The sequence below is a fragment of the Maniola jurtina genome, chromosome 9 (assembly GCF_905333055.1).
Source record: "Maniola jurtina chromosome 9, ilManJurt1.1, whole genome shotgun sequence".
Classification (NCBI taxonomy): domain Eukaryota; kingdom Metazoa; phylum Arthropoda; class Insecta; order Lepidoptera; family Nymphalidae; genus Maniola; species Maniola jurtina.
In genome coordinates this window covers 4,188,378-4,203,055 of record NC_060037.1, presented here as the reverse complement: position 1 = coordinate 4,203,055, position 14,678 = coordinate 4,188,378, and the positions used below count along the sequence as shown (strand labels likewise).

The 14,678-nt window shown below is 30.6% G+C and overlaps 1 protein-coding gene across 3 annotated transcripts in view; it reads right to left on the bottom strand.

Annotated features, from left to right (window-relative positions):
- LOC123868038 (supervillin-like) overlaps positions 1-14,678 on the bottom strand; it is a 267,108-nt gene that overhangs the window by 212,659 nt on the left and 39,771 nt on the right. The window lies entirely within an intron of this gene.

Genomic DNA, 14,678 nt, shown 5'->3' with positions numbered 1-14,678 from the left:
CACTTAATAAAGTTGACAAGTCGTATGCAATATCGTGTTGTTTACAATATTCATCCAATTTATTTACACCTTGATCTCCCCGTGCAAGCCTTTTATACAATTTTGTACCAGCACCACAGTAATTATATCCAGGTAGATGAAGTTCAAATGGTAAATGATTTATAAACCAATTGAGAATACTGCTCTCTTTCATTACTTTTATTACAATGAATGTAAAATAACTATACTATCACTTAAATAACAATAAATAAATTGGGAACTAGTTAGTTATAAAATATTCGTTCTATCTATCCAACTATTTTCACTCGATGGAAATCCTAACCACTTTACAAATATCTTGTTTCCTTTTCTTTTTAAAACTTTTTCAATAAGATAGACATTAGGATTTTCTGTTTTTTGAAGTTCTTCTGCATAAAATGAGCCCAAAATTGGCTGATGTTTAGCATCTTCTATAAGGTAAGTAACAGGATTCGTTTTCTGTACTTTTTTAATACGGAATATTTCGGTGGACCAATTAGGAGTGTAACCTTTTTCAAAAACACCTTTATACTTACTAATCCGCACAAAATCTCCAACTTTTAAATTTCTCTTCTTAAGGATTTTTAACTGTTTTCCTACATTAAATCTTTGAAGTATAAGTTTCTTATTATTTTCATTAACTGCGTTAGGAGATAAACCGATCGTTCTATGTTTAGAGGTGTTATAATTTTCAACTATTTCTTCTAGCACACCTTTAGTCCAAGTGTAGTTTCCTTGGAAACTGAATTGTTTATACATTTTATTTTTTAAAGTTCTTATAAGTCTTTCAACTATAGAAGCTTTTTTAGTGGAATATGTAGAATAATGATTGATGTTAAACTTTTTGACTATCTTTTTAAAATTTTCGTTGTAAAACTCAGTTCCAAAATCTGTTTGAAGGTTTTTTGGAATACGTCCTTTCTTTAATATAGATTCAAACGCTTTAGAGACCTGATCTTTATTTTTAAACTTTAGTGGAAATGCCCAAGCATATTTTGAGAATGTATCAATTACAACTAAAATATATTTATAACCTGAATTTTGTTTCGAAAGAGATTTCATATCAATCAAGTCAGCTTGCCATAAATCGTCTATATCTCTCATGACAACATGTCGACGAGGAAAGTTTACTCTTGCATTTTTATGTATTTCATTTACGACGCTGTTTTTGCTCATGTTTTACTTTACTAGCCTCGGTGATTTCGATCAAATTACTTACTTTAATATTTATTTCTGTAATAAACTGATTAATTGATGATATTTTTTTTGAAAGATTCTCTGCCAAAACATCAACGTATTCTTTTGTAACACAATCGTTAGAATCTACCGGCTGCGCAAGATTTTTTACTCTTTTATGCTGAGCATCCAAATTATTGTTTGTACACTTCAAAGCGCATTCTAATAACACTCCTTTCATTCTTCGCATCTTATTAACATGATGTCCAAACTTATCAACTTTCATGTTCAACCTGCTTATCAATACTGAACACGCTCCATAAATGTGCTTTCTTTTATTCTTTTATTATACCCGCTTCTTTTAACTCTTCAATAATCGAAAGAATTTCATTATCATGATTAGTGTTGCCAGCGTCTCTGGACGCAATAATCAATCTTAATCTTTCAATTAACTCATTTGGATCATCCCAATAGATGAGATCAGTATCAGTTTTGTATTTCTTTAAAACTGGTAGCCTACCACCGTACTTTAATTTGTTTGTTTCACACATATCCTTTTCATAAAATAATGGTTTGATGATTTGAGAATATTTTTTTCCTTTGTCACCTTTAATTTGATTAGCAGGATTGTAATCCCTTTTATGAGCACTAGTACTAATTAAGATATCTTTATATGTGATTTTATCACTTTCAGTTACTTTATTCAAGTTTGGTTTATTTCTTAATAAAAGTTCTATTAAACCAGCAGTTAGTTCATAACTTTTATCATCAATAGTAATAAAAGTTAATTTGTTTGAAGACATATCATCTACAGTTGAAAATTTGACGGGGGTATTTCCTATCATCAATTTTTTGTTAATGCGACGTATACCAAATGGTATAGATACATTGCTTTGCTCGCCAAACAGATCATTGTCTGCCAGTGTTTCGGAAATGTTGACTTCATCATTTAGAAATTCCAAAGGTTCAGACATTTCCTCTTGTTTTTTCGGATTTTCTTCAAAGTTATTATCGTTGTGAGTAATTTCAATATCACCATCTTGTTTTGAGTTTATATTTGGAACTTCAGGCGATTGATTATTTTCAACACTTGCGTTGTTACAATTAGTTTCATGATAAGATTTGTTTGTAGCATATTTACTTAGTGTAACAATTGCTTTCAAAGGATCAGACAGTGGTTTAAATATTTTTTTCCGCCTCAGTTCTAACTCTTCATCTTCATCACGTAATCTTTTTACTTTACTTTTAATAGCCTTTACTGATTTAATTAACTCTTTTTTCAAACTTGTTTCCATTTCTTTTTTTAATTATTTTACACAACCATTGAACTATGTAGTAAAAATTAAAATGAAACTAATTTTAAATTACAATCTGTTTAAATAATTTCATTCAAAATTTTACAAAAACGTCGAAAGATTTTCTATATCTACCGTTATTTAATTCACAATCTTTGTTAATTATTAAACATGTGTATGGATCTTTCCATATATCTGAACATAATTTTTTGAAGTCTGACCAAGTCATGTCAGAATTGACATGTTCGTTATAGATGTGTTTCAAATTTATATCATCTTGTTTAAAAATTATTAAAAAATTTACGTTATCTCGAATTAATTGTTTTGGTATCTTAGAATATGTTTGAGTCAAATAAAAACAGTCGATGTTCTTATGTCTACCCATTGAAAAATAATCTCGGATATTTACTTGGTTCTCGCAAGTAACATCATCAAAAATAAATACAGAATTTTTCAAGGCTTCAGTAGGAGGAATAACCTCTTTATCATCTTTGAAGGTAAAGAGCTTAACAGCTGGAACCATGCTTAAAACTTTATTCAAAAAACAATATTTTGGTTGAAATGTTGTTTTAGAATATAGGTAAACATTTTGAAACTTGAGACCATTTTGATGTAGTAATAAGCTTAACATTGTGTTTGTTTTGCCACAATTTGACGGTCCACATATTATACAGCGAATCGTATCGGGCAATAGCAAACTATGCCTTTTTTGGATTGATGACGCTTCTATATTTAAATTGTTAATTTCCAATGTTACTGGTTGTTTGATCAACTTCATTGTGTTTTCTGTTAAAAAAGATAAAATCCTGTTATAAAGTCTTCACATTATATTCTATATAATTTTATAACTAAAATGTAACATAATGTTAATAACCAATTTAAAGAAATGACACCATACACGTGTAAACTCGGAATGCGTTGCTGTGTCACTAAAGATTTGTTTTCACTTTGCTCAAATTACCCATTTGAGAATACAAGATTATATAAGATTTTACTATCGATGCATGTTCATTCCTGTTACAGCTCTCGGGAAAAACTTGGAATGTGATGCTGTGTCACTAAAGCATTATGTTTTCGTTTTGCTCAAATTACATCGTTTTAGATCGCAAGACAGTATTAGATTAATTATTATTTATTAAAGCTTCATTCCTGCTACAGCTCCCGAAGAAAACAGTAGCCGCGCTCATAATTTTATCATAATAAATATCGAGTATTTTACTTGGTAAGTTATTATAATTATTTTATAACAATGTGCTGACTTTTAATAAAGCATGTATTTTTTTACCGTTATTTATTAATTATTTTTCTTTTTGTTTCAGAATTATGTCGACTCCTATCTTACCCAGCGAAAATCTAACAAATCCTTTTTACTACGCACAAGATGTAAACGGGTTCGCGGAAACTGAATTTCAGAGACTTTGCGAGGATTTAGCTCAAAAACAAGCAGCAGAACCAGTTCAAGCATCTAGTAAGGAGATGAAAAAAAAGAAAAAATGCAGTTTATCACTATTGAAGCCTGTTTCACCCCCGACTTCTACATCAACATCCTATGTTATTCGCAAAGCAACTGGAAGACGGCTTCATTTAATAAAAATAAATATTTATGGACTAAATGGAGGAGAACAAGATGAAAATATAAATGGTGATACTCCTAGTGTTAGTGCACAGTATGTAGTCAAGGATAATTACGATGAAGTTATGGATGCTACAGAAAATTTGATAGGTAAAATAATGTCAAAAATTACTCACTCCATATAAATGTGAACTATTGTTGAAATGTAATTTGCTTATTTTTAAATATCATCATATTTTTTGTTTATAAAAATAGTGTTTTTTAGAGTAAGGAGCTGTAGCATGAATTCATTATTTATGAAATAAACGTGGTTAAAAGAATAAAATTGTTTTTTTAAATTTTAAACTATTAATTGAAAACATTATGATTGTACTAAGTACCTAATAATATTAACGTATTCCATGTAAATATTAGGTAGTACAATCAAGTTTTTTCAAATATTTCAAGGGTTCGATTCCCTTCAATTTAAAGGTTTTTTTAATTTTGCTTAATGTTTGCTTACTGCATTTTCATTTCTTGACCAAGGTGATAAGGATATAATGTTGAAATTGAAGGTCTATATAAACAAACGTAAAGGTCAGTAAGCAAACATTATCACCTGCTATGATATCACTATAACTCAAGTTATTGATCTCGATAAATATAAAAATAAAAAACTAAAAGGTAAAATAATAAAATGACAGTGATGATGAGTAGTAAATATTTATTTCAATATTTGCATGCATACATGAACAATCAAAATTGCACAGTAATGAATAACATAAAATCTTGTACAAATTAACAACTAAAAAATTGTACTGTAGTGCCCCCACGGCAACGTTTTAAATTGCTTCTTTAAAATTTGTCTTTTATCATCTTCACTATTTAAAACTAACTTATTAATTTTTTGGGTATATACATTATGATTTTTAGATCTAATAACACACATATTCTTTCTGACTGATTGATTGTAGTATAACACATTTTTGTATTTATCTATATCCAACCTTTTGGTAACAGATGTTGTCACTCCTTTTGCCTTTTTAATAGACATTTTTTGTGATTCAATACAATACAATTTTGCTCGTAAGCCAACAAATTCAACAATAACATCTCCACCCATCTCATCTTTAAAAAACCCCGGAATTTTCATATTTGCTTGAGGGATATTGTAAACATTTTTATTGCTAAAATTGCTGGTATCGAAAAACTTAATATTCTTTTTCATGTCTGAATAAAAATCATCAGTATATATGCGATATAGTAAGCTATCAGTATCAGTATAACAAAGTTCAATATTTTCTTTATATAATGGTTTCATTATAGAATAGTGAAAGTTATATAAATGTGTTTTAGCTAACTCTAAAACAGTAAACCCCACATAAATTGGTCTATCCAAAATTAATTTCGTTTGTTCTAATTGGATTGCAACCAAATTATCTGTAAATATCGACAAACATTTAAAGTTAGGCGCACTTACATACTTTTCTGCTCCAATAATCCTGTTTGTCTTATTATTCTTATCTGTCCATGTATTAACAAGTTTTACATTTACTTGTTTTCTTTTATTTTCTATGGTTTTACCAAAAATAGCATTATTTTGTTTTTTGAAAAAGTCTTTTTCAAATTCAGACTCTGCTTTTTGCCTCAAAGAGGTATTCAATTCAATATATGGTTTCAAAAATTCTTTTTGTTCAAATGATAGAATTCTATGAATTTTTAACAATTTTAGACCGTTTTTAAGACATTCTTTTAAATGGATGTAGTGAATAACATAGGAACATTTGTCGTATAAATTTGCAATAAGCTTGGCATTTCTATGACCAAAAGGTGTAAATTTTTCAGCAGCAAATGGTAAATCTGAGTGAGCGTCATGTATTTCAGATGGATAACTAAGATCTACTTCAAGTATATAACCAATGTTACTATCAACAGTAATAGAATCAATTTCAAAAGTCTCAATTTGGTCTTTGTTCAAAAATTTAAAATTACTTGTAGGAAGTTTCATCATCATTGCATAACCATACAGGTTCACACAGTCTAAATATACCAAAAAGCTACTTGATTTGTTGATATCATAGTCAGACATATATTTATTGTTAGCTTTAGCATACCTTAAAGAACACTGAGCTAGACCACCTCGTATACCTTTTTCAATCATTTGATACATCTCCACATCAGTTATAAGGTCTAATTTTACATTGGTATGCAAAAGCATTGCATCCCAACTTAAAGAAGGTGAAGAAACATAATAGCACGGATCTAAGCAATAGGTTGCTAAGCTAATTTTTCTGAATTTTTCAAAACTATCTGCTAGTAATAGTACATCACATTTTAAATATAAATCTGTATATTCGCCTAAATTTTTTATTTTAAAAGTTTTCCAAACTTTCAATGCATGTTTATAATCTTCTTCCGAAATAAGTTCTGAAGTAAGTTTATTAAAAAAATGTTTTCGTTTTGGTAACTCAGTTTCATCGTAACGTTTTAAAGAGTCTATATAATCATAGCAGTACACACCCTTTCTGCAAATCAAATCAAATAAATACTGATCACTGTAATACCTACGCAAGTTTACGAAGTCGTCTTGATGTAAAGATCTAGCTAATTTATCTAAGCTACAACTGAGAAAATTAAAAGAATCGATGAATTTCAGCTGAGTAGCAGTTTTTGAATCAATTGATATAAATTTTGTGAAAGATATGTATTTTTCTTTATTTTTTGGAATAATATTTATACGACCATTAATACTCGCTAACTCTTTAATAAAAAGATGGCAATCGTAATTACTTAAATTATGAAATATAATAGGTATAAAAGGACATTTCTTTGCACTCAAGTTGCAAATGTTGTGAGCCGCGCCTCTATATTCCCCTGTAAAATGATCGTGATCTGCTACAATTTTATCTGTGGATGTAAATTTTTGTTTACATATACAGCAAACTTTTGCATTATGAAAACATTTCTTTTCAGTTTCAGTAAGTAGTTTCATGGGATTATTTTCTAACAAAATTGCATGTAATCGTTTGACATCATTTGAAATTGTTTCTACAAATTTTTGAGCACAGTTAGCTCCTATGTATGAAACCAGTTCATTAAGTTCAGGTTTAGATTCACAACAAATATAGTACGCGAAAGATGTGGCTTCATGAACCTGTATGGTTTCAGTATGCCCAGATTTACTTTTATCAGAATATTCTCTTAATAAACTTTCAAAATCACCATAAATCACAATTGGTATTCTTTGAGTTCTTTCATAATTATCAAAATATAATTTACTATTTTTCTCTGGAAGAACAGTTTTAATTCTAGCACAATTATGTTTGCATAATTTTTCTTCTGAATTGAAATAAATGAAGCACTCCTCACATAAAAAAATTTTAGACTTATTTTTAGTAAGTTGACTATGAACCAACCGTTCAAAGTTTCTTATCAAACAAAAATGTCTTTTATTGTTTTTAGTAATGTAAAGCAAATTAACATGAACAAGTTTACGCTTGCTGGTTTTGTACAGAGGTCCGTTAATATCACCATTTTTTTCTAAACTGTATATATTAACACTTATGTCAGAATTATTTTTTTCAAATAATGTGATATCCTCAAAAGATGGTGGAAACGACATACCATCTGTTTTTAAAACTTTTGAATAATGAGGATATGAAGATACTCTATTACAGTTTTTATCGGTGGGATACATATGTGCTAATATACTCCACAGAAAACACTTATCATCACTATTTTTAATATTTACACAAGATCTAGTTTTCAGAATTTTTATTGGTAGTGGAATATAGGAGCCTGTCCTTAAAGGATTATATTTATTAATGTTTACTTCTAAATTATTCAAAGAGTCAAAAGACCAGCCTGATTCTGAATGTTCAAACTCTGATAATTTGTTAAGCAGGCTTTTTACACACTCTAAATATATATTTTTTATGTTTGTGGATTGAAAAATTTGTACATATTTAGTATTAAACGACTTCAAAGATTTTTCATTATTTTTTGGCAAAGTAAAAGTCGCAAATAGTTCAAAATTTATTTTAAGAGCATTATGTTTCTCAAGACTTCTTTTTACTAAATTACATATCGTATTTACAACTTCAGATAAAAATTGCTCAGGTAACAAAATTTTTTTTGATGGACATACACGATAGCTTAGTATTCTGTTCTTAAAAGCAGTTCCAATTATTTGAACATTATCGAATTCTGTGCGAAGTAAACAATTAGACTTATGTATATAACTTTTCTTATGTGAAAAGTATTTTGGCACTGTTATATTACAAATATCACAAAAAGTCATTATGAGATTATACTAAGTATTATTATTTGAAGTTAGTAAAATGCAGTTAAAATTTTCATGCTGGGTATAGTGTAGGTTTAACCCCTTTAAAATCTTCCTTAGCAGCAGCGACCAAGCGATTCGTTGCCTGCCAAATTTCTGAGTTGGTATCCATACATGACTTATAAGTAAAAAGGGCGTGACGCCATCGATTACCCGGGCTTATCTTTGATGCTTCAGCAGCGTTATAGATGCGGAGTTCTAAGTAATAATCGCCTTCCGTTATTAATTTCTCTGGTTTTCGCTGGGTAGAATACCCAGATGCTATTTTTTTGGTGATAAAATTTTTAAGTGGTTCAAGCTTTTGCACCACTTCTTCTTCGTACTGAAAAGACAAAAATAATATTTTTAGTTATTAAAAAATATTAACTCAGTTAATAAAATGTTTATTAATAAATAGGTTTCCATCAATAAATTCAACAACCCAGAGTTGAGTTGCGAAACCTCCCCTAAAGCTAACAATTTATTTGATCCAGCTCAAGAATCGAACTTGAGACCTTAGGCTCCATATTCAAACGTGCTAAGCTAATATTAACTAATAATTAAATAATTAAATATAATGATGTAAAAAAACCATTAATATCTTCTTAAAGGGTTTAGTTGATGCTTATATTCAGTCAGAATTCTAATATTTCTTGAAAACAATTGTAATAATATTATATTTACAGTAAAAATAAAGTGTAATAACTCACCTCAGACTCCCATGAAGGACGTGCAGCCTTGACAGGCTTTTTTTGAAGCGCTTTCTTACGCTTTACAGGTGGTTCCGGTTCAGATTCTGAATCTGACTGCCGCTTTTTTGATTTCTTCAATTTATTGAGTGATTTACTCTTTGAAGTTGAATTTGAAGTTATAGGTAATTCGTCATCCGAATTAAAAGGATTATTACTAAAGTTCGAAGCCCTGTTATAGAAAAAACATTTTTTTAATGTTGTTACATCATACTATTAACTAGTTCTGAAACAATTAAAGATTTTTTGGTGAAATGAAATTTAAACATGTATGTACTTAATGTAACTTTTTAAAATACTATTAGGTAAGAAGTTAATATTAAAAAAAATATTATTTCTCTGTAGATGCAACAACTCTTTCATTAAAATATGTAAAAAATAAAAAAATACATACATACTGAAGCTAAACAACTGCTTTTTGAAATTTAAAAAATGATTTTTAAGTGAATTAAGTAAACGTTTGCTCGTTGAAGTGCTCACAAAAGAAATGCGTAGTGAAAACAGTGCTTACAGAATTTAGGTTCTTCTAATAGTCAATCAATAAAGTCAAAAGTTCATAGTATTTGCATAGAATAATGACTCTTAAACATAAAAGTAATTAGAATGACATTCAAAGATCTCATTATTACACACATACATAAGATGCCGCATGCATGTTTAGGATTCCCTATTAGGAAGCAAACTGCAAATATGCAATCCTGCAATACGAGTCATTAGACACCGAAAAAGAATCACTTTTAGTTAACACATGATGTATCCCGACTATACCTACTTTGATATTATTTTTTAACACTCATGGCGTCTGTTCTGTATTTCTACATTAGATAAGTATGCATATTATGCACTATGTAGGTAATGTTTACAGCAATTGAAATAGTGTAATGCCAAAATACAATATAATATTTCATTAGTTACTTACCAAAAGCGGATCGATTAATAATAATTTTATAAAAATTATCGCCCATTTAGAGAATAAAAAGTACTTATACTTACTTATATGAAATATGATTTTATCGGCCAAAATAGTTAGGTAGAAAAGTGTTAATGTAAGTATTTTATGGAATAGTAGGTCTATCAACCGAACTCGATCTACTCTATGAGTCATGATAGCATAGTGATTAAGACGTCCGCTGCCTCCGGTTATAAGTCGGGCAGGGGTTCGATCCCGGGCATGCACCTCTGACTCGGACACTTGCTTTAGTGGGATACCATAACACTAGAATGAATTAATGAATTGGATGAACCTTAATACTACAACACTTGAATTTTAACCTTCTATTATAAGAGTGTGGTTAGTAATTATTATTGATACTTATATACCGACATACTTACCTGTTCCGGCATAGCATGCTTTCCATCCTAAACTGACACACCACTTACCATGTTTTGAATACTTGAATAAATGAATGAATGAATGATTGAACGATCGTCTTTGAACCTTTATACCGCAACACTTGAATTTTCGATAAGGGAGTGTGGTTACTAATTATACTTATATTAATAAACTGACAAACGTACCTGTTCCGGTTTAGTATGCTTCCATCTTAAACTGACACACCACTTACCATGAGTTGAATACTTGAATAAATGAATGAATGAATGATTGAATGATTGATCGATTGTCTTTGAACCTTTATACCGCAACACTTGAATGTTCGGTAAGGGAGTGTGGTCACTAATTATACTTATATTAATAAACTGACAAACGTACCTGTTCTGGTTTAGTATGCTTCCATCTTAAACTGACACACCACTTACCATGAGTTGAATACTTGAATAAATGAATAAATGAATGATTGAATAATTGAACGATCGTGTTTGAACCTTTATACCGCAACACTTGAATTTTTACTTTACGATAAAGGAGTGTGGTTACTAATTACTTATATTAATAAACTGGCATACCTGTTCCGCTTTAACTTGCTCCCATCATAAACTGAACCTCCGCTTAACATAAATTTGAGATGAGTGCTACATTAATTGCATTAGGTAGGTTCTTGAGGGTTCCAGTACAAAATATAAATTATTCTAAATCTAAATAATCTAATCGATGCTTAAGAATAGAATTTGTATAAAATATTCCAACTCAGTATCGTAAGTAGTTGCATCAGTTGAGAATGTGCTAAATCAACCATTGAATCATCTTTCTACATGAGTTAGTAACAATAACCTGATCATTCTCTTGTAACTGATATCTATTGTGAAAATATTGTGTGTTCTAGCTTAAGTCTTATAGATCCGGTGCGCGCTGGCGCGCCGCGTCATCTAGAGACTTGAGCTAGAACACACAATATTACCCTACTTTCCAAAATGAAAACGAGTCGACTTCTGTTAGCTTAGTTACTATGTGTTTTAAATAAGAAATTACACAAATGCAAAAATTGTACTTGAATTCGTTTTATTTTTTTACGTAGGTACTTGTTGCTGGTGATACAAATTTTATAGGTATAAAACTTGCTTCTTCTCAATAGAAATGTATAGTACGTAGACCTTCTAACTGTCGATAATTTCCAATTCTTATTCAATTTTACCAGTGCCAGACGAAAAACTCCATTTATTCAGTTATCTGGATCAACATTAAAAAGTTTCAGAGAATAAAATTTTAATTTACAAGTGTAAATTAAAAATTTATAACACCCCCGACGATCCAAAGTATTTGAGTTTTCCAAAACATCATTTTCAAATAAATAATTATGTATTTAGGCAACGTCCATCTTGACAGCTTGACATTTGTCTATTGACATAATATTATGAACCTAACGGTTATCTAACCTTCTTTTCTACAAGAAAACTAGAAAAGAGCTGATAACTCTTAAACGGCTGAACCAATTTTTTTAGATTATAGCTAAGAACACTCTCGATCAAGCCACCTTTCAAACAGAAAAAACTAAATTAAAATCGGTTCATTCGTTTAGGCGCTACGATGCCACAGACAGATACACAGATACACAGACACACAGATACACACGTCAAACTTATAACACCCCTCTTTTTGGGTCGGGGGTTAAAAAGTGAGTAACTTACTTTGAAAATATAGTATACTATATTTTCGAAGCGTATTTTTACGTCACCAATTAGCCAAGATGTTTCTGTCAATTAATTTAAATGATTCTGAAATAATTTCAGGGGTTTCTGGAATTAACGACACAATTTGTATTAATGAGACTAAAGTACTGCCAAAAGAATGGCAGATTATTCAACATGGGAGTAACGCCTTACGTTACAGGCGTTGGGATAAATCCCAAGCATAACGAGCGTAGCGAGGGTCGCTTCACTCAGGATCCTAGATGCAACCATCTAGAATTATGAGTGAGGCGAAGGGTTTAAGGGCACCCAAGACGAAGTCAGCATTGCCCCGCGTTTAATTCTCTACTTTTCACACCTTGCGAGACAATAAGTTTAAGGACTGGTAAAAATAACAAAACAATATTGAATAAACAAGTGTAAATTAAAAATTTTCAACACCCCCGACAAGTGAAGGTTACAGTAACTAGAAAAGAGCTGATAACTTTCAAACGGCTGAACCGATTTTCTTGGACTATTCCGCGCCTACGATCCAAGATTACATACTCTTTGATCCAAAGTATTTGAGTTTTCCAAAACATCATTTTCAAATAAATAATTATGTATCTAGGCAACGTCCATCTTGACAGCTTGACATTTGTCAATTGACACTTTAATATTATGAAACTAAGGGTTATCTAACCTTCTTTTCTAGAAGAAAACTACAAAAGAGCTGATAACTTTTAAACGGCTGAACCAATTTTTTTGGATAGCTAATAACACTCTCGATCAAGCCACCTTTCAAACAAAAAAAAGTAAATTAAAATCGGTTCATTCGTTTAGGCGCTACGATGCCACAGACAGATACACAGATACACAGATACACACGTCAAACTTATAACACCCCTCTTTTTGGGTCGGGGGTTAAAAATATATAATTTCAATAACTAAAAATGGAAGTGCACGTTTGACACATTGTTCCAATTGTGTATCGACAATCTTATGTTTTTTATATCTGGTATTTGAATGGCACCAAAATATAATGTCTCAAAGATAAGTTTTATAGGGTACTTTCAATAATCTTTAATGTATGTTGTATGTTTACAGACAGATACACAGATACACAGATACACAGACACACAGATACACACGTCAAACTTATAACACCCCTCTTTTTGGGTCGGGGGTTAAAAACTAAGTCGCTTTCCGCCGTCTCTCCCTCGGTACGCTTAGATCTTTTAAACTACGCAACGGATTTTAATGCAATTTTCATCAATAGGACGGTTTATATGTGTTGTTTGATATTGTTTGTGTTAATTTGTTAAAATATGATGTTAAATATTCAAGATGTCGGAAGAAATCAAACCGACTGAGAATCATTGATAATGCTGTCCTATTCTTTTGAAATACAACAAAATAACCACACTTACACCACATTGCACCCGTGTAAAGCCGGGGCGGGTCGTTAGTTACTCTATATACTACTTGGTATAAACATTATTTCGCGTCTATTAATAAATGGATATTGGATAGTCTTGGCTCTGAAGATTATTGGGAATTAAACGTCGATGTGTGCGATACAAGCCACCCCACACATATCGATTTTCTACCTTACAAGTTAGGTAATGGGCATAGACAAGTAGGTAATTACTAAGCCTCAATAGCTCAACGGTTATAGGAGCGGACTGAAATCCGAAAGGTCAGCGGTTCAACCCAACCCATTGCACTATTGTCGTACACACTCCTAGCACAAGCTTAACGCTCAGTTGGAGGGGAAAGGGGAATGTTAGTCATGATTAAAAATGGCTAGTATTCTTTTAAAAAAAATGTATTTGTTTAATGATATTTATCCCAAATAAGAGGTAATCTTTACAACTACACTATTAAAACTGGACAACATAATGATTTTACAATAGATAACCTGAAGAAGTTTTGCAAATATACTATCAAAATGTAAAATATTCTCAGTTTTGCAAGCAAGAAAGAAATTTTGTTGAAATATTCGAAATATCAGTAATTTGAACATGTTTGATGTTATTTACAATTTATAGACAAAAACTTAAACGAAAATAATAATTAAAGGACTTCTTAATAAGTTAGGTTTTTCTTAATTAAATTGTTATTTGTTACTCTGCTGTATATTTCATTAGTTTACTATGATCAGGTGAACACAGTAGAGACGGAATTACAAACTAAGATCTAATTTCTAGTTTCTACAGCTATTACCAAACTGAGTTTACAAAAAGAAGTACAAAAGCTAAAATAAAACTAACTACAATTCTCATAAAAGTACCACTACAAACAACGGTATTTTGTCCTGTACATCTAAATTGTAGATAAAACGTTAGATTTAGGAAGCCAAAACTATGCACAGAGGTCTATGTAGACAAAGACTATGTACAAGACATTTAGGTCGGACTTTTCGTGTTCCCACGGGAGCAAAGCCACGGGCGGTCGCTAGTTAATTCAACTTTCGTAATTGAGCCTTTTCATTTGATACCAAAACTCAATATATTTGAATCAACTTTTTTTACTTTGTTTTATACCTGAAAGGAAAAAGGAAC